This window comes from Mobula birostris, chromosome 27 (assembly GCF_030028105.1).
Source record: "Mobula birostris isolate sMobBir1 chromosome 27, sMobBir1.hap1, whole genome shotgun sequence".
In the NCBI taxonomy this organism is placed as follows: domain Eukaryota; kingdom Metazoa; phylum Chordata; class Chondrichthyes; order Myliobatiformes; family Myliobatidae; genus Mobula; species Mobula birostris.
Genome location: NC_092396.1, coordinates 12,592,317 through 12,613,590, shown reverse-complemented (window position 1 = coordinate 12,613,590; position 21,274 = coordinate 12,592,317). Strand labels below are relative to the sequence as shown.

The following is a 21,274-nucleotide window of genomic DNA, read 5'->3' as shown; positions in this document are numbered from 1 at the left end:
CAGGACAGACTGGACTCCGCCTGCAAAACTCCAGGGGGTCGACGCGCATAGATTTTGAGCTAAATCAAGCCGTAAACTAGAAGAACATGGCAAAGGGGCATGAGGAAAGAGAACCCAATCGGCATGTACTTTAAGAGAACAAGGCTCGCATGTATGAGAACGTCATTATTACTATGTAATCTCCATAGAAGATATAGGGAGTAAAACTCCGCAAAACTCATATAGCTCAACTCCCGTTTATCTACAAATTGTTATCCATTCATTTGAACTGAACCTTATTCAAGCGAGAGTAGTCACTCGCTTCAGTACCTCACGAGTTGCATCGCCTGCTAACTAGACTAAAATTCACAGAATTTTTGGTCGAGGATATTCGTGAATTAAAAGTTTTTCTTAAAAAACAACAATTCGGCAGTTTCTTGGGTATCATTTTTGATATCAGCTGTCTTATGTTACAGCATTTAAGCATTGATCTCGTTTTTATAGATCAACAGTCTAGGTCTCCAGATAGCAGAGCAAAATCTCAACCACTATGCTATCGTATACTACGCCCCGGTTTAAGTTTTTTCTTGCACTGCAGTTCATAGTAACAGTTATTACTTTTGAAAAGGAGGGAGTAAATCGGCATTCATGTTACTTGCTTGTGCTGGTGACCCATGCGAAACTCCTAATATATTTCCCATAAACATTAGTGATGAATTACAAAAAAATACTAAATGACTTTTAAAAATACATTACATATTGATGAATAAGTTTGTTATTTAGATTCACTAATCGCCCATGTGTGAGAAGTGGCTGTTTTCCCCATTTACCCTTAATCCTGAATGATCCAAAAGACCAATATAGAACCCAACTCAAGAATGAGGATGTCAGGGTTTAAAACCTCGCTGAAATATAAAGAAAGTTTTAACTTGTTCCATCTACAGTTGTACTTTTTAAACTATCCAATTATTTCATAAATATCTTTACGCGAGCCTGCCCCAGTAATGTTGGCTCACTGCCATTTACTAAATCCAAGGTAGAATGCAACGGCACTATGCTTAACACTCACTTCATCAATTCATGGAGTTCGTTGTTTGCGCTCGAGAAAGTAACCCACTACTAGGTGCATCGTGCGCATCGAAGGGATCCCGATGAAACTATTAAAGAATAACTTATTAGATGACAGCTCAACAACGGGACCAAATTCTTCCCAAATTATGTTTTCTAAACTTCATTTTGGGATTTCTGCAAACGTAAAAAGAACTTTCCGAGATATTTTCTTACTGCTCTCACTCGGGCGAAAAATCACCCCTAAAATACTTACTCACTTGGTCTTGAAACTTCCAGTGAAACTTAACGAAACTAAAAGCATCGAGATAAGCAGAAAACCAAACAAATACTATCTATCACCAGCAAGGGCAATTATTCGCAGAATAGTGAAGCTGTTTAGTTATTTCCTGCAGTAATTAAACAATGTAGTTATTGATAATGATCAAATGGCTTACACGCATTTAGTTCACTATTTCAATTCAATGTAAAATAATAAAAATAGACGGACTCATTTTTAGATATAACAATCATAGTAAATGATATGTTGGCCTTTACCGAAGAAGAATTTGAGTTTAAGAGTAATGCTGCCATACTGAAGTTACAGAGGGCCGCAAATCTGCTACAATGTGCCCCCTCCCCAACGAGGAAAGGATATACTTGCGATGGAGGGAGTTTCATGAAAGTTCCCCAGACAGATTCCTGGCACGCGGGACAGAGGTGGGGTGGAATAGATGAATTATTTTAGGATGAGAGATTAAACAGATTGGGCCTAAACTCTGTAGGACTCAGAAGAATGAAAGGTGATCTCATTGAAAAGTACAAGATTCTTACGGTACTTAACAGAGTAGAAAACAAGCTGTTTCCTCTGGCTGGTGTGGAAGCACGGATCACGGTCTCAAGATAAGTGGTCACCCATTCAGAACTGAGAAGAGAAAATATTCTTCACTCAGAGATTAGCAAACGGTCGGAATTCTCTTTTCAAGAAGGACATGGATTAGTCGTTGGACATATTGAAGACAGAGAGATTTTGGATGTTAAGGGAACGAAAGAATATGGGGTTAGTATATGAACGTAGCGTAGAGGTCAAAGATCATGTACAAGTTTACTGAACAGAGGAGCCTATATCTGCTTCTATTTCTTAGACGTAAGGTATAACTAAAAAAGAAATGTCTCCAAGCAAAAAGAATATACTAAATGTATTGGTTCACAGCATAGCATACATTTTTGAGGGAAAACTTGATGTTGTCAGTAATTCAATGCACTAATTTCTCAGTTTCATCACCACTACCTCCCCTTTTCCAGTAATCTCTTAAAGGATCCAATTGTTTTTCACTCCACCATCTGAGATTATGCACGTCTGTTACTGCGGTGCGGGGCTACACCTGCAACTCTCAACTAATAAAGAGGGGTGTAAGTAAAACTGCCAGAGAAATTAATTATACTGTATCCAAGAACCCGGTGCATAAACGCAGAGGATCCTACCAAGAGTTTGAGTTTCTGCCTTGAAGGGATGTCTTGTGTTTCAACAAACTTCTCTAGTTTTTTTTCAATGAAATGTGCTTCGGCATCCAGTACTTTTATCAACCTTATCGTGGCTGCCAACATCAGTTTACCTTGGACCGTACCAGAATTCAAATCAGGGATTAGTCTGCTCGATTCTATTATTTTGACGATCCTGCATCGGTTCTTTTTAAATATGGCGTCGAGAGAAGGAGATCTGAAAGAAGAAAGTCCGGACACGCGCAAGTTAGACATGTGACAAATATCAGAAATGTTTAAAGATGGCAGAGGCACTCGGGGGAAGGCAGTCATGTAAAGCAGGCGCAAATGCCTATCCGCCAAACCAGCGAGATGTTTTTTTCTCTCTCTCTGTTTTGGTGGATTTGCTATTAGAAAGCCTTCATGTCTGAAACTCTGGGAAATTCAAATCTGCTCAGCAGAAATTATGAGCTTGGAGCTCCTGGTATGCTTTCTGAACATCTATATTGACAATTCCTCTGGCCTCCTGTCATTTCAATTTAGAGAAAACGTCCCTGAAAATTTATTTTGCGTTCAGTTGAAATACGTTTCTTCCTGTCAACTTAAGAGGTCAAATATTTTGATACTTCCTCAGTAACTTACTGAAGTGCACAAGAATCAAACAGGCAATGGTTACGAGATATTTTAATATCGCGATTTCCACTACTGTATTACTCAGATTCCAATACAGTAAATGTATACCGTAATGTTATCACGGGTTCCTGGAACCTATACTCAGTATCATTGGAACAGATGAGTCCTGTTGGAATCGCCTGAACTTTAGAATGTATAAATAACCGTAATCTTTAGTTGTTTTTTTACTGAAATAAAACTTTATTAACTTTTATATTTGGAGTAGACGTTCTTCAGTTATATTTTGAGGGAAAGGCATTGGACGTTGAGTTCATACATGGACGCGATCATCTTTGTGTCAGCTTCAAATCTTAAATTTGCCAGACAGAGTGCCCCCTTTGGTGGGTGTTTACAAGCAACTTATATTAATCCGGCCACATCTCCTGCAGCGATTTTCTTTTTGGCTGCTGGGGCCATGGTACAAGCGTTACAATAATGAGGCCATTGCATATAAAGTCGTAGATGTTATTGTGCATATCTACGAGCATTTTTATTCTGTGTATATAGTGAATATTATACATGCCTCGGGGATTTATCAATCCTTTGTTTTTTTTTATCGTTACAGTGCTAACATATGTAAGCATGCCTATTTTTTGGAATCTTGTGCAGGCTCAGCATCTTCTTAGACACAGTCCTGGCTGATCAAGGATATTACACATTTAGGGACTTAGTAATTGTATTATTTTGGGTAAATATCCAAACCATTAACGATGTATTCTTGTTTTCCTTCACTTGACGTTCTGAGATCAGGAACACTGAAGCGTAGAAATGAACCAACTATATAAATACACATGGCATGTTATAAGATCTCGCGATATGTTGTGTAAACTAATTTTAAATGATGTCTGTTTAAATGAATATGATACATCACCATTTGGGCGTGTTGCTGTGTACATTAAGAAGCTTTAGTTTTTGAAACTCAATGTTCTGTTGCTGTGCGCGCCTTTTTGGTTCTAGTTACATCTTTGAAAGACTGATTATATTTAAGGTGGCATTAATGCTTCAATGTCGATAGTGGACAAAGAATCGTAAGGACGTTTTCGAAACGTTAGTGATTAGTATGAAAACGGCTATTTGCTTCGTTACAAATAGTCTAGATCTAGAGGGAGGAAAGTTGGTGGTTACTGCCACTTTAAGACCTGACTGTATAGGCAGCTCGCCATTGCAATTTCTGTTTCACTTCATTGCCCTCAAGTCATTAATCCATACGACTAAAACAACGAAGCTGCATGTCTCCAAAGTGTGCAATAAAAATGCGTGAATGCAGAGCCCCGGGGCAAAGAGAAAATTACCAGAAGTAGAAGTGACCTTAGGATGATGTAATCAATCAAACGACCCGTAGGGACACGTATCACAGTCTTAATCTTTCAAGGGAGGCTAGATGAGAGAGTCATGTGATTCTTTTTATAAATATATATAAACACCCTTTTTTACCCATTTAAAATGTTGTTACCTCGGGCAGGGGAGATAGAGAATATCACAGAGCTAAAGCATAAATCTTTTCATGAAAGAACAATATCAGAGCGAATAGAGTCCTTTAGACAGGAATACTGGACGCTAGGTCATCTCTGTGTTCCTTTTTCTCTAAACTGTAAGCGAAATGACAAATATCTAACTTACTCTAATATGCCCATGGTGATGTAATGTGTTATTTAAAACATTCCTGGTGTTTTAGGAGCCGAATTTATTCCAGAATTAAAATGCAAAGTGGCGCCTAGTTCAAAGGGAGAAAAATAGTTGCTTTGAGAAGTACAGAAATGGTATTTATAAGACAAGATTACAATATTGTATTATCAATATTTTGCAAAAATACTGATGTGATATCACAGCTAATGCTTTACTTTTAAATATTCCAACAGATTCGCATTCATATATTCTCTAAACAAATGTCCAAATGGAAACTGTTGAGATTACGAGTCTGTAATGTTTCGGTTAAAGAGGAAAATGTCTTCTGATGGATTGCCTTGTAATCGCAACATGCTCTATAACAATAATTCTTAGCCCTTTCCTTAGGGGACTCAAGGTAGGTGTAGCAAGTTAATGTCAGGATCTGGTCGGGTCAATGCTTTTGCTTTACGGGAACTGAATAAATCAAATCAAATTCATTTTTTTTTAAGCCATAGGATGGGGACGATATTGGAGATTGGTCTGGTTTTTTAAAAGTTAGAACCTCAAGTTTATGGGGATCGAAAAAGTCATTATGGCCTCTTATTTAAATAAGATTCGGCGACGTTCAACCGCGCATCCAGCTATTCGCTCCATTCTTCCACTGTGCAATTATGACTAAGATTTTTAAACAACATTTTATGAATTCAAATATTTACAGAATTTTACAATATTGGCCTTGTGTAAAGTTCTGCACCGTCTTTCTAATTAATTGTTTATTATAGGCACGTCAGAGACTCTTTTGGAGTTTATTCCTTTTTACCTGAGACAATGCATAACACGTAAAAATAACCTTTGCGGACACAACAGGATTGTCACTGCTACTTCCGATCTATTTTTTTTGGCAGTTGCTCTGAGTCAAAAGAATGATACGGGGTGGGGGGGGGGGGGTGGTGATTGTATGCAGAACGATATCTCCAGCTCCCTCTAGTTCTTAAATTGTTAATCCATTTTCGTGATATGATGAATGAGATCGGCAGTTTGCTCTCCTCATTCAGATCTTCACTGCAACATAATTCAATCATATCACATTGGAAAGCAGGGCAATTTTACACAGTACAAAAAGAGAAGTTTTAAAGAGAGAAAAAAAAAGACGACTGCGGAATATCACTCAATAACCAAGGTGACATCAATCAGTATACTTTCCGAAAAAGGTGGCCGAGATCGGAGTCCAATGCCATATTAAGGGCGATGAGTGCAATGTGTAAAGCCCATTGTGAAACTTTGCAAGCTCCACGGTGTTTCCATTCTGCATCCTGTTAGATAAATGGCAGTCTGATAATGTTTTAACATAATTATTCGTATTATCTTTTACTACCTTCAATGTTGACTTATTATTATTTTATTAGATTTGATAAATTAAGTTAAGTGATTTAAATAAATTGTCAATACTCGAAGAAGTGTTGGATTAACAGTTGTTTGAATGAAAGCTGAATTTCGTCCGATAAATCCTCAATGAACTGGCTCAAAAACTCCCTCAGGACTATTTTATTGGAACACAACTGAATATTATCTGCGAGAGAAGCTTTGGATATACATTTTTTCAGCTGTTATTTTAAAATATCCATGAAAGCCAGCTTTTTTAATTTAATCATAATTGAATGCTTAGTATATTTCATAGTGGTTTTCTGCCGGTGCCAATATGTGCGAAGTAAAGCCATCATCTGAGAAGTACCAAGAGACAACGTTAACCTGATATATACACGGTGATGCATAACTCTTTGGCTGAAGATATAATCAACGTTCTAGTTGATGGGGATCTTGGGTGTACAGCTTTCAAAGAATCAGACAATCTCTGCCAAAACTAAGTTCCTTTCCTTTCTAAACAAGTACAGAATTATTTATTTTTACTGAAGTTATGAAAGAGTAGGCTTATCAGAGAACCAAAGACACCCGAACTGGTGGTAATGTAAGCCGTATTTTAAATTCACAGTTTAGAGTCGGTGGGCATTACCGAGGAAATTAAGCATCTTAAAAACCATAAACAATTGGTTTATTCTATGCACATGGCTAAACATAACATCCTCTCCTCAAATTTTTATTGGCTTATACAATGCTAGTAATACAACTCTCCCGCATTCGAGGAGCTAAACGCTCTCAAGTTATTGTGTGTTTTTAGCTGATACAACATTGGTTATAAATTCTGAATAATTAGAAAATTGGGATGTAGAGAGGGCTCTGAATGGACGATGGTTAGCTGTTCCACAGTTCTACTGTCAATTATTTTTAATAATTAAACACGTATATGATTTAAAACGGGGCTATGCATATTACCTAAAAATCATAGAAGGCGGTAGGCACACATGTAGAGATTCATGCTCATGTATAACTTCCTTTTTTATTTTTTTTAAAAGTCAGATCGATTTTGGCGGCTTTCAAAGGGTTAAGAGATATTAATATAATATCTGACTTAACCAATACATTGTGTGTTATTAATGTTATGTTTATCGCCGAGACAAACGATTACTCATTTCTAGAACCTAGAGGGTTCTTGGCTTGATATAATTTCACACTTTGAGAAACCTATGCTATTTAATTTAAATTTGAGGTTTCTTTTGTGCGGCAGATGTCTATAATGGTGCACATACATTGCATTCATACGGGCATAAACCAAAAACACACAACCAGGCTTAGGGCAAACACTTAAAGATTTCCGTATGTATCACATTATACAATGAAAAGCGTAAAATGCATGCAAATGATTAAGCACGTAGGTATGGACATAATATATATTGCAAAATTGCACACGCCCGCAGAGGCTCAGTTTTCAGTACAACGATCTCAAGTGCACGGGCAGGTTCATACAATTTGCATACAGTATATATCAGTATGCGTCATTTGATTTAACGAGGAAAAGGGAAAACAACTGGCAATTTAGTGGTTTAATATTTCTTAACCATTGCTTTAAAAAAACTATTTTTTGTCATTTTACGCTGGCCAACTACGGAGAATTAATTAAAATTCAAACCCATTAAAGTTACTAAAGACGTCACGATCATTGAGATAAACTGTGGAAAATTGTTGCCTGCTTCTCCTGAAAATTCTAAATGGAGCCTGTTTAAAATTATACATAATAAGAATAACTACTGTAATTCGTTTAACAAAATACTCATCATGAACTAGCTAATTTCATATCATTCTGGAGGATACCTCGAGCAGAATTTATGTAAATTATATGAACGAATTTTCTGCAGTAAACATGAATCCTCGTATTTATTTTTGTTTACGTTTTCAACTGTCTAGGATAGTAAAACTATCACTGCGTTATTGAATCTCATGTCCACCTCAACCATATCGATATGTACAACATGCTAAGTGTTAATTGGAAACGCTTAGACGTTTTAATAATTTATGACTGCCGTTTTTGTGTAGAAACTACACTTCCTCATTAGATGCAGTGAGTCCTGATCGTGTTAGCCACCGCACCACATTATTGTTTGATTCGAACTCATTGTCGACATTTGCTGGCGTTTTCAGATGTTTATGCAAAGTTTTCGAACTTTCTTGGTTTCGTACTCGGAGAGTGGTGGTGCTGGTGGTGGTTAGGGGTGGTTGGGTGTGTGTGGGGGGGAGTTGTTGGTTGGTGATTGCAGCTAGCTAAAATCGACCGCTGGTCACATCTGTCTTTGCTCTCAGGCCAGATGCGGTAACTGTTTTATTATATCCCATTCGCAGCTTAGTAAAATTGCCTTTTTAATTAGCAAATTCATAAACTGCAGAAATACAATAGAAAGCACTATAGAAAAAAATAATGGCTTATAGGGAGCTATCATTTTACAAATATTGTACATAATTACATAGTACATACTTAATATTGTACATACTCTACTGCTTCGAGGTCTAGTACAACAGCTATCAACCGTAGAACAATCCAACCCTACTTGACCCACTTATATTTTAGGGTAGATGTGGATGATTTCTGTGGGACTAAGAGTGGAAAATGCCAGGTAGTTGATTGTGACCTGTTAATTATATTTTTTTTTGTAGTATGAATATAACTTCATCTGTCCAAATATTTTAACACTTCTGTGCTTTTTTTTTAACGGTTTTGCCGCGTGAAAGTATAAACCGACTGAGAAAGTTAGTAGCTTCTTTAAAGTTAATGGTTACACAGGATACTCTAGATCAGAGGTTCCCAACCTGGGACCCACGGACCTTTGCTTAATAGAACCATGGCATAAGAAAGGTTGGGGTTCCTGTTCTAGATTTAATTTGACACGCGAAAACTTGGGCACAAGGACCTGAATGAATCTACGATAAAACGTGCCTGCCAAACGACTGAGCAAAGCAAACCCTCCCTACCGATCAACCATTATACTCAAATGCTTCCACAAAGCGATATTCATAGACTCATAGAGATACTTTGAACAAACAATAGGCACTGACATTCTTTTACATCCAGCGGATATGTTGTTAAGGTACTCTCCTACCAGCATGCAATTTTCAGAATCAGAATCCGGTTTAATATCACCGGGGTATGTCGTGAAATTTGTTAATTTTGCGGCAGCATTACAATGAAGTACGTGTTAATAGAGATAAAAAAGAAAAAAACGTAAATTACAGTAAGTATATATATAATAGTTAAATTAGTGCAAAAATAGTAAATAAAAAGTAACGAGGTTGTTTTCATGGTTTCAAAGTCTATTCAGAAATCTGATGGCAGAGTGGAAGAAGCTGTTCTTGAATCACTGAGCTTCAGCCTTCTGTATCTCCGTCCTAATGGTAGCAATGAGAAAAGAGCATGTCCTGGCTGGTGGAGGTCTTTACTGAATGATGCCGCCTTTCTGAGGCATCGCTCCTTGAAGATAACCTGGATTTTACGGAGGCTTGTGCCCAGCACAGAGCTGACTAGTCTTGCAACTCTCTGCAGCTTGTTTTTGGGCAGTAACAAGTAAAAATAACCTCTGTTTTATTTTCTACATTAAGCAGATTTATCTCTCACGTAACAATTAAAGTTTGGCGAGGCAAAGATTCACATGAACCATAAATGTGATGTGTCTGAAATACAGTTTGGCCATATCAATGGGAACAAAATAAAGAATAAGTCAAAAATGACTGGTAGCAATAGATTCATATCAGATCGCTGGTGCAATACTTGTCCAAGCAACCCTACATTTAAAGATTAATCGTTCGATACAAAGTCAAATAAAAACAAATTAATTTCAATTCGAGACGCCTTGTTTCAAAAGTTATTATGGTGATTTAGACATCTAGGAGGTAACTTTTAAAATTATTTACAATCTGAGATGAAAAGAGGGAGAGCAAAGAGAGGGAATACTGGGAAAATAGGAAATTGTGAAAAGGGGCAATATGGAGGGTGGAACTTACATTCCAAGAATAGAACTTACGAAATAGACAGAAAGTCAAAGGTGACAATTTCAAAACAAATACAGAATTAGACCATAAAGTGCAATTATATTTCATTATTTCAAATTATATTATGTAATCATATAACAATTACAGCACGGAAACATACCATCTCGGCCCTTCTAGTCCGTGCCGAACTCTTACTCTCACCTAGTCCCATCGATCTGCACTCAGCCCATAACCCTCCATTCCCTTCCTGTCCATTTATCTGTCCAATTTAACTTGAAACGACAACATCGAAACTGCCTGAGTCACTTCTGCTGGAAGCTCGTTCCACACAGCTACCACTCTCTGAGTAAAGAAGTTCCCCCTCATGTTACCACTAAACGTTTGCCCTTTAACTCTCAACTCTTGCTCTGAGATACACGTTTAAATAGAGTTTAATTTTCTATCAATGTAGCAGGAAATCACTGATTCACAGAAACCCGATGGCACAAAAGGCCATACAGTCCATCCCGTCTACATTGGCTAAAAAAAAATTCTATCCATTCCAACCTTTGGTCCTTAGCCCTACAGGTCACGATTCAAGTATATAGCCAAGTCCTATTCAGAATTTCTGCCTCTTTCCAACTCCTACCGTCTTCTGGATGAGAAGGTTTTTACTCATTTCACATAATCTTTACTTCTATATGGCCTTCATTATTTTGTACGTTTTCATATTCTTCCCTCACCATCCTGTTTTCCAAGGGAAAAAATCTAGTTTATCCAATTTTCCTTTATAACTGATTTGTTTTTCTAGTCTTGGAAGTATTGTAAACCTCTTCTGAAATTACTCCAGTACAATCTCAAATTTTCCTGTACTGCAGTGACCAGGCACATATGCTGTAACCAAGACATGGTGTAATTAGTGCTCCAGAATAATTCCCCAGGTCTTGTACTCTATATTAAAGGAAAATAAACAATACGTTTCATAATTCAACTTATTAACTTCATCTGCTTTCTTTAATGATTCATGGTCATTCATTCCAAGATCCTTCCGATACGTTAAACTCCGAGATTATCCCATATGCACTATATTCCTTTATTTTACTCCATACTAAATCTACTTTGATTTTCTTTCTCTGCCCAAATGATCAGGTCGTCGAAACCTTTCGTCCTTTCTGTTTTTTTTTGGGTAGGATTGACCAGCAGACATGAACCACATTACTGGTTAATATTTTGCTAGTTAAAAACATTACCGGTTTACTGCTGAATTCCTTCAGCATTATTTCCTTTAGTTCCAAGTTGTTTTGATCAATTTTCAGAGATTTACACCTTAACACTCGGATTCTGAATGAAATGAACTATGCAAAAAAGAGAGAAATTGAATAGGGGTTGAAACGACACAAATCGACCCATGACTAACATGAATTTGATAGCCTGTGAATACTGACACTCGTTTACAAACGTGGATTCAACTTTTAAAAAAATCTTTTCTGCAGTAGGCACGTGAGACACGCGTACGTATACTGTATGTGGCGGAACGTGGAGTGTAAATAGGATTAACGGTTCTCCTTCTGCCAAAACAGATCGAGTCTAACAGCAAACAGGATTAAACTTTTCCGAGTAGACTTCACTTTACTAAAAACATTTGCACAACAAAGTTTTGTAGAATATACATGCCTGGAGATTGTAAAGTATATTTGAAACAAAATTACTTAAATATCATAAAGATTTGTGAAAAAAGCGACCCGATTCCATCTTCAATAATAGATCAAATCAGATTTACGTTAAACTCCAGTGTCAAGGTATAAAGGTTCAAACACTATAATGGAGAAGCGAGGGGTTAAGTTAAAAATTCAAAATCCAACATAAAAAAGTTTTGCATCTCATTTTGAACTACATTAGAAATCGTACTAATGTACCCTGAAAGGTGAAACTAGATTTTATTTTGGTATGGTTAGATTTTAAAAAGACAATACACCAACACAAGTTACAATCTCTTATTTCTACTCCGGGTGCGTTTTATCTAGTCAATGTAAAACTAGAGAACCAATGTCGGTTCTCTGGGTGCACCTGTCGTAATTAAGGTTGGTTGTGTTATACCTATTCCGTATAATGCAGGATTTTGATATTCAACACAGCATAATTCGCCATTAGCAGTGTACTTGTGAGCTATCAAATAATACATTACATTTTTACACTGTGATTTTATTTCCTCTGAAAAATGTGATCAAGAGAAAAGGAATAGTTTATTATTTCAGATTTATACATGATATCTCAATGCCCCAACAAATAATTAATAGGTTGGGGTTTAGTCTTAGTTATTTTTAACAATATTCTATTTTGGACAGATTTGTTTTCAGAAGTGCGAATGATCCTGTTGGGTTTAATAAATCTAGAGTAAATTATACAGTCAATTCTCATACACAAGAGCTGTAGAGGAAATGTTCTTAGTGCTAAAACAATCATAAGCTGAATCAGTGAAATGAAAAATGTACAAAATTATGTTTGTGGCTGTCATTTGCACTCTGAAAGACTGGAAAGTTTTATTTGCCCTTTGCAGAGTGTACATAGCTTGATACTGTGAACTTGACTGTCTAACCCACTGGGGTGTGAAGCCCTCCGGTGTTCATTTCCTGGCTCCTCGCTAGATCCGCCATAGTTATCCTTAATTGCCTTCACAGTTGTATGTAATCTATATTTTTTTAACGAGTTTATAGCCTCTCTTTAGTTTCCTCATACCCTTTACACATTATGCTGTTTCTTTAAGTAAATCCTATGCTAATGGTGCCTGACATCATACAATTAAACATGAATGAGATGCGCAATTCTAATTTTCAAGGTAAGCTCATATCCTGCAATGGTCATGGGCAAAGGAGTAGAATATGCCTCGATTCCCCTAAACCTTACTTTTGTGTGGTACATGTTTTTCTTCCATCCTTTTCACCTGTTTCAGGCTGTAGTTCATCCTGCTTCAAGAAGACCACTACCATTCTGATATCCTAGAACAATAAGACAATATTACTACCACCCAGTAGCTCTAACATCAACAATCATGAAGTGCTTTGAGATGCTGATCATGGCATACATCATCTCCTGCTTTCCAGACAATCTCAACCCACAGCAATCCGTCTAACATCAAAACAGGTCTACAGTGGCTGCCATCCCCCTGGCCCTACATTCTTCTCTGGATCATCTGGACAGTAAAGGCACTTATGTCAGACTATTGCTTATTGACAACCATACTGTCTATTATCTGAAGCAAACCCAGCACCACACTCCAGATGCTGCAAAATGGATCCCTGACTTCCTGTTCAATTGACTGCAGCCAGTAAGAATAGGCGGCAATAAGTCCGTCACAATTATTCTAGACAGTGGGGCACCACAAGGTTGCATTCTCAGCCCACTACACCCTGTTCGCTCATGACTGCATGGTAAGATTCTGTTCTAACTTCATCTACAAGTCTGAAGATGATCCCACTGTAGTGGGCTGCATCTCAAATAATATCGAGTCAGAGTAGAAGAAGGGGATAGGGAGCTTAGTGGTATGGTGTCATGACAATGACCTTCCCCTCAATGTCAACAAGTGAGCTTATCACTGAGTTCAGAAATGGGGGCACTGAATATACTCCTGTCTACATCAATGGTGTTAATGTTGAGAGCTTTAGGCTCCTACATATGAATATCACCAATAAGTCCAATCACGCTGATCTCACCACCAAGAAAGCTCACCAATCCCTTTACTTGCTCATGCAGCTAAATTAATTTGGCATGTCCTCATGGATTCTTACCAAATGCACCATAGAAAGCATTCTGCCTGAATGCATTCTTGCTTGGCTTGATATGGCAACTACTCTGTGAGTTGCGGACACAATTCAACACATCACAAGAACCAGCCTTCCATTTGTGGACTTTGCTTATACTTCTCACTGCCTCAGTAAAGCAGCCAGCATAATCAAAGACCTCACTCAGCCTGGGCAATCTCTCTTCTCCCCTCAATGCACTGTCTAAAGATTTGATCTGTATGAACAGTATGTAAGACAAGCTTTTCTCTGTGTCTTGGTACATATGACAATAATAAACCAATACCAATAATACATTCTGTTTATCAATCTAAGCATCCCCTTTGACAGTGGCACTGTTCCCTTCCTTAATTAATTGGTTGTGCCCATTTCTCTAGTCATAGGCAGTGATTATTATTTCAGTTGCTTACCGTTCATTCCCCAATTACTGAGGCATCCGTATTACCAGCAATCTCTCAAGGAAGCATATCGGTCTATGTATTACTTTTGATACAGTGCTTATAAAAAGTATTTGCCACCGCCCCACCTCCAGAAGTTTTCATGTTTTATTGTTTTACCACATTGAATCGCAATGGATTTAATTTGGCTTTTTTTGACATTCATCAACAGAAAAAGACTCTTTCATATAATGTGAAAATAGATCTCTATAACGTGATCTAAATTAATTACAAATATAAAATACAAAATAATTGATTGCCTAAGTATTCACACCCTTCAAGTCGGTATTACTGGATGCACCTTTGGCAGCAATTACAGCCTTGAGTTTTCCCCAATCTTCTTTACAAAACTGCTCAGGTTCTGTCAGTTTGCATGGGGATCGTGAGTGAACAGGCCTTTTGAAGTTCAGCCACAAATTCTCAATTAGATTGCTGTCTGGACTCTGACTTGGCCACTCCAGGACATTACATTAACTGTTGTTTTCAAGCTATTCCTAAGTAGCTTTGGCTTTATGCTTGGGGTCACTGTCTTGCAGGAAAACAGACCATCTCTCAAGTCACAGTTCTCTTCCAGACTGCATCAGGTTTTCCGACAGGATTTCCCTGTATTTTGTTGCACTCCTTTTACCCTCTACCTGCACAAGCCTTTCAGGGCTGCTGCAGTGAAGCATCCCCACAGCATGATGCAGCACCACCATGCTTCACAGTAGGGATGCTGTGTTTTTGATAGTGTGCATGGCGTTTAGTCTGATGGCCAAAAAGCTCAATTTTGGTTTCATTAGACCATAGAACCTTATTCCAGCTGACTTCAGAGTCTCTCGCATGCCTTCTGGCAAATTCCAGCCGAGATTTTCATATGAGTTTTCTTTCAATGGTCGCTTTCACTTTGCCACTCTCCCATAAAGCTGCGACTGGTGAAGCACTCAGGGAACAGTTGTTGTATGTGTATTCTCTCCCACCTCAGCCACGGAAGTTTGTAACTTCTCCAGAGTTGTCATAGGTGTCTTGGTAGCCCTCATGAATTCCCTTCTTACACAGTCATTCAGTTTTTGTTGACAACCTGCTCTCAGCAGATTTACAGCTGTGCCATATTCTTTCCATTTCTTGATGATTGACGTAATTGCACTCCAAGGGATAATCAGTGACTTGGAAATTTTCTTGTGGCTATCTCCTGACTTGTGATTTTCAATAACCTTTTGTGGAGCTGCTTGGAGTGCTCTTTTGTCTTCATTGCCAGAATACTTATTCACCAGCATTTGGACATTCCAGATACAGGTAAATTTTACCACAAGCAATTGAAACACTTTGACTGCACATGCTGATCTCCATTTAACTAATTATGTGACTTCGAAAAACAATTGGCTGCACCAGTGATGGCTTGGTGTGTCGTATTAAAGGGGTGTGAATACTTATGCAATCAATTAATTTGTGTTTTATGTCATTTAGACCACATTGTGGAGATCTGTTTTCACTTTGACAAGAAAGAGTCTTTTTCTGTTGATTGGTCTCAAAAAAGCCAAATTAAATTCACTGTGATTCAATGTTGTAGAATAATAAAACATGGAAACTTCCAAGGGGGTGAATACTTTTTATAGCACTGTATCTAAGAAAACTCAGCTTGTCCAGGAAGGTTCTCTCAAACTTCTGCAAATGTACTTTTGTAAGTATCCAGACAAGTTTCATCTTAGCCTGGTATGGCCACTGCTCTTCAAGATTGACAGAACCTGTAGAGAGTGGTATACCAGTTCATCAAAAGTTCATCACTTTCTTTCTTCCATTCAGTCCATCTTCAGAGTGTGTTACATCAGTAAATCTTCCACCTTGGAAATTCCTTTTCCTCTCTTCGAACTTCTGGGAGAAGATACACGAGCTTGAAAGACTAGATACTAGACCCGAAAGCAGCTTCTTCTGCACTGCTATCAAGTGTCTGTACCATTCTCCATTGTCACATGTTACTCACAGTGGTGCTGTCATGTTTTTGACCTCTTAATTCTATCTCTTCCATTCTGGTCACACAAGCATTCCTTTTTGCACTACTTCAACTTTTATCACTATACTGCACCATTCCATCAATTTGAATTCATGTATATTTATTATCATCATGTATATTTTTATTCTGTGATGTTCGTGTGAGCAAAGAATTTCATGGCACCCTGTTGTATAGATGACATTAAACTAATCTGAATCTGCACCATCGGCTAAGAATCTACATTATCTTCTCCAATCACTTGCAATTGGTCCATGATTATCACTTCACTTACTGACAGAGATTGAACTGTTTTTGTTCAGTAGCAGGTCAACTTTGCAAGTCTTTGCAAGTCTTTTCAACAAGTAACCTGCAGGAGGAACCCAGAGGTTGTGCAGCATTTGCGGTGGGGGAAGGAATTCTCAATGGCTTGTGTCGGAATATTGCATCAGAACCTGAAACATTGACATTTCCTTTCCCTACACACAGATGCTGTCTGACCTTCTGGGTGCTTCCAGAAGATTGCTCATTGCACCGGATTCCAGTATCCGTAGTCTCTTGTATTTTCCCTTCCCATTTTGTATATTCTAAGACTATGGTTGTACTTTTTTCTTGCATCCTTTTTCTATGCAGACCTCTTTTGCTTGTACTGATATATGTAAAAAAACAGTTGTTTAAACAATGCACATTGTGCTCCTGTGCAATAAGTCACAGAACACAGGAAAATCTTAGGCTTGATTCTTTGCTCTTGGCTGTGATTTAACTCATAACTGATTAGGTTGCTGATTTTAATAATCAAAAAGTATTCATGAAGACTGTCCACATGAATGAAGTACTGAAAGCATGTCTAGATTTTTGTTTCTGTAATATCGGACTTATATAGGTGTATATCTGTCCATAACACCTGCCTGTACAGGTGTTATGAGTTGTATAGCCAGTCCCCAGGTTACGTCAAGGTTTAGTTTCTGAGAACTGTCCATAAGTTGATCCCTCCACAGGTCAGAAATGTCAGAAATTTATTAGTAATCCATATTGTATCACTCTACATACATTTAATATATTCCTCAATTTCATTGAATGATCACTGTAATACTGCCCATAATTGAACTATTAGATTATATATTGTATCCATTCATTAATGAACACCACTAGACTTTTTATTATTATGATTACAATCTTTAAAAAAATACTTTAATATGCACAGCAGAATTTGCCTAAAATCTAATTTCCATAAGTCAGATCTTCAAGGAGCAATGTATTTATAAATAGTTCCTGGCCAATAATTTTACTACTTATTCTGACAATTCTGTGGAGTGGGCTGAGGTTGATAGTACTCATTGCTCTGAACCATGCCTTGGTGTTGTAGGTTAATATTGATACAATGAAGCATTTATAAAATGTTTGGAGAATTGATGGCTGGACTTGAAGTTTCTGCATCTTCCTAAGGAAAAATAGCGGTTGTTGGCACATGGAGAGTATCAACCCACCACTGGCCTTCAAGGTAATTTTGTTACCTTTCGTTGTGCCGAGATACTTCTACTCTCCGGCATACTCTATTGACCGGCCATTTATTTCCAGGGTTGGGGCAGTGTGCTGTTGTTTTCTAAAGTCCACCACCATTTCATTTCTTTAGTTTTACTGGGGTTCAGGTCCATATAGCTGTTTGTGCACTATCCAGCAAACGTATTGATTTCCTCAATGATGCAGTCATCAGAGTTAGTAGCGTCAGTAATGACTGTGTCATCAGAGTAGTTGGTGTACTGCCTGTCTGGGTGTGAGCTTCTACAGTGTGAACAAGACTGGTGAGATAACCAAACCGTGTAGTGCTGCGGTTGATACTTGGCTATTGGTGCTCATATAACCATTATATTTCACTTTTTGATGTCCATCTGTGAGGAAGGAGAAGGTGAGGAGTATGAGGTCGGGGTTTACATTCCTTTTCTGGAGTTTATGTCCCATGAGATGAGGCTGCGTGGTGTTAAATGCACTGGAGAAGTTCACAAACAATATCCTAACAATTGATCCAGGTCTCTCTAGGAGTGTGCAGGTATGGTGCAGTGACGTTAGTATTGCATCATCAGTGAGCTCACTTCCTATCACCCCTAGCTGTGGTAGGAGGAGCCTTTCAGAGGGCTTCATTACCAGCAATGGTAGAGCTACAGGACGGTGGCCATTATTGTTGGTGGGATTGCTGTTCTTGGGAATTGGGCATATGATGGCAGTTTTCCATATGATCAGGCAGAGAGCAGTAGAAGAGATGACAGAAAACCTCTGACAGTTGTCCACAGCAGAGTTTCAGTAACCATCCACTAATGTTGTCAGGACCTGGTGCTTTACTGGGGTTTGTTCTCCTGAGTACCCTCTCCACCTCTCTCAGATGAAACTCTATATTGGTGCTGCTTAATGCATCTGATAGAAGAGTGGTGGTGAGATTCTCCATCTCCAGTGTGAAGTTGTACTCATCAAACCTGCAGTAAAAGCTGTTCAGTCCTTCTGCAAACTGTACACATTCCTCCCAACTTAGGTAGGATGGAGGCTGGTGATTACGGAAGCCGGTCATTGTTTTGACACCTTTCCAGGCACCTCCAGCTTTGCATTCTTGGAAGAGCTTTTCCACCTTCTCTTTATGGACCCTTTTGGCTTGTTTTATTTGTTTAGCCTCAGTCCTGTTGCCAGAGTTAAGGCTATTTTCTTTGAGTTAGATATGTTTTTCAGATTCTTTGTGATCTAAGGTTTGCTATTGAAAAATACTTTGACAGGTTTTTTGGGCATGATCATGTTTTCGCAGAAAAGTATATAGTCAGTGACCATGTCAGTTGCCTCCGCTAGGCTGCTTCCTGCTTTGAGCACCTCCCAGTCAGTGAATTCATAACAATCCAGCAGGGATTCCTTTTTCTACCGATATAGGATAGATAGAATGTACATTGATACTGGTTCAAGCATTGGTCAGGCTTTCCTTGAAGGTTTTGGCCTAGACTGACAGGTCATTTCTGAGTCATCCGTATTTGTCATTGATTTCTGTTCAAAGAATACACTTAGCTAATTTGTATGTGATAGTTTGAGCTTGCAAGTCAAAGGCATCAACATCTTTAGCAGCAAAAGCTTAAGAAAGTGCTGAACATTACAAATTAGGCATCAGTGGGGTACTTTGGATCAAGCCGTATCCATAAACAGCTGAAAATAAAACATTAGTCGTCAGTTAAACCATGCCACTGGCATACCCCACTACAAAATTATAACATCTCTGAATGTCATATAGAAAACTATCACAAATACACCACATATTTGCAATTTAAAAAAAAAATAAACATTTGCTTATAATACACAGAAATTAATGTTTTTTAATAAAATTATATTTTGTTGTGGTTGTTATTCCTCTCTACGCCTTGTGGCCGTGTCTTTAGCGTTTTGTCTGTTTTTTTATAAGACCCAGTTGCTAACTTGATGCTCATCCAGCATGGGTGGAAAAGCATGCAAGGAGCTGGCCAGGTTCAAACCCGGTGCTGATGCCACTACACCACCGGCTGGCAAAAATTACATTTTAGCATAATTAAAATACTCAAGTAACCTCAAGTAATTTCAAAATAGGTTGTGTTAGCGGATTTCCATTTTAAGTGCTGGGGAATTGCGACAGACTCTAGAAATTCAATGCCATGGTGCAGTTAGGAAATCACTGGTAAAGAGCAACCAGCAGCTTTGTGACTTCCATGCTTGTTCGCACATTTGCAGACAAGAGGTGGTGTGATTACAAGCTTACTCGTGCATGTATTGAATCTGTAAGTAATTGCTAATTAAGCAGGAAAGTGCTTGCACCGCTCCATTAGTATCTTTCACAAATTATTAGCTCGAGTTGGCTCTCTGCCACTATGATGCGTGGTAACCTGCCTCAGTGACGATAGTCCAGTAGTACTTACATCCCCCACGATAAAGTGTTTTGAGAGCTGGTGATGAAACAGATCATCTCCTGCCTGAGAAGCAACTTGGATTTGCTTCAATTTGCCTATCATCACAACAGCAGATGCCATTCCATAGGCTCTTCACTCAATCATAGAACGTCTGGGCAGCAAAGATACATTCATTAGCATGCCCTTTATTGACTATAGCTTGGCATTCAATACTATCATCCCCTCGAAACTAAATCAATAAGCTTCAAGACCTAGACCTCAACATCTCCTTGTGCAATTGGATCTTCGATTTCCTCACTTGCAGACCCTCGTGAATTCGGATTAGCAATAACATCTCCTTTAGAATCTGCACCATCAAGCTGCACCACGAGGCTCTGTGCTCAGCACCTGCTCTGCTCACTTTATACTTATGACTGTGAGGCCAAGCAGAGTTCCAATGTCATATTTAAGTTTGCTGATGACACCACTGTCATTGACCAAATCAGCATGTCGGCAAGAGATTGAAAATCTGGCTGAGTGGTGCCACAAAACAGCAACCTCTCAGTCAATGACAGCAAGAACAAGGAGCTGATTATTGACTTCAGGAGGACGAAACAGGAAGCCTGTGAGCTATTCCTCACCAGGGGATCAGAGGTGGAAAGGGCCAGCACCTTTAAAATCCTCGGTTTATAGTTTCAGACAAACTGGCTTGGGTCCAGCATGTAAGTGCCATTATGAAAAAAAAACCACTGCCAAAGGGTTTCAGCCCGAAGCATTGACTGTACTCTTTTCCTAGATGCTGCCTGGCCTGCTGAGTTCCTCCAGCATTTTGTGTGTGTTACTCTTGTTTGTTACTGCACCACCTTTATTTTCTTAGGAGTTTGTGAAGATTTGGCATGTCATCTACAACTTTGACAAACTTCTATAGATGTGTGGTGGAGAGTATATTCCTGGTTGCATCATGGCCTGGTATGGAATCACCAATGCCCCCTAATGGAAAAACCTACAAAAAGTATTGGATACGGCCCAGTTCACATGGGTAAAACCCTC

The 21,274-nt window shown here is 38.5% G+C and overlaps 2 long non-coding RNA genes across 3 annotated transcripts in view; both read left to right on the top strand.

The window, feature by feature from the left end:
* LOC140188810 (uncharacterized) overlaps positions 1 to 21,274 on the top strand; it is an 82,402-nt gene that overhangs the window by 4,948 nt on the left and 56,180 nt on the right. The window lies entirely within an intron of this gene.
* LOC140188809 (uncharacterized) lies at positions 4,687 to 5,520 on the top strand. Its single transcript, XR_011883397.1, has 3 exons — positions 4,687 to 4,771; positions 4,856 to 4,940; positions 5,040 to 5,520. It is a non-coding gene; the product is annotated as an uncharacterized lncRNA (long non-coding RNA).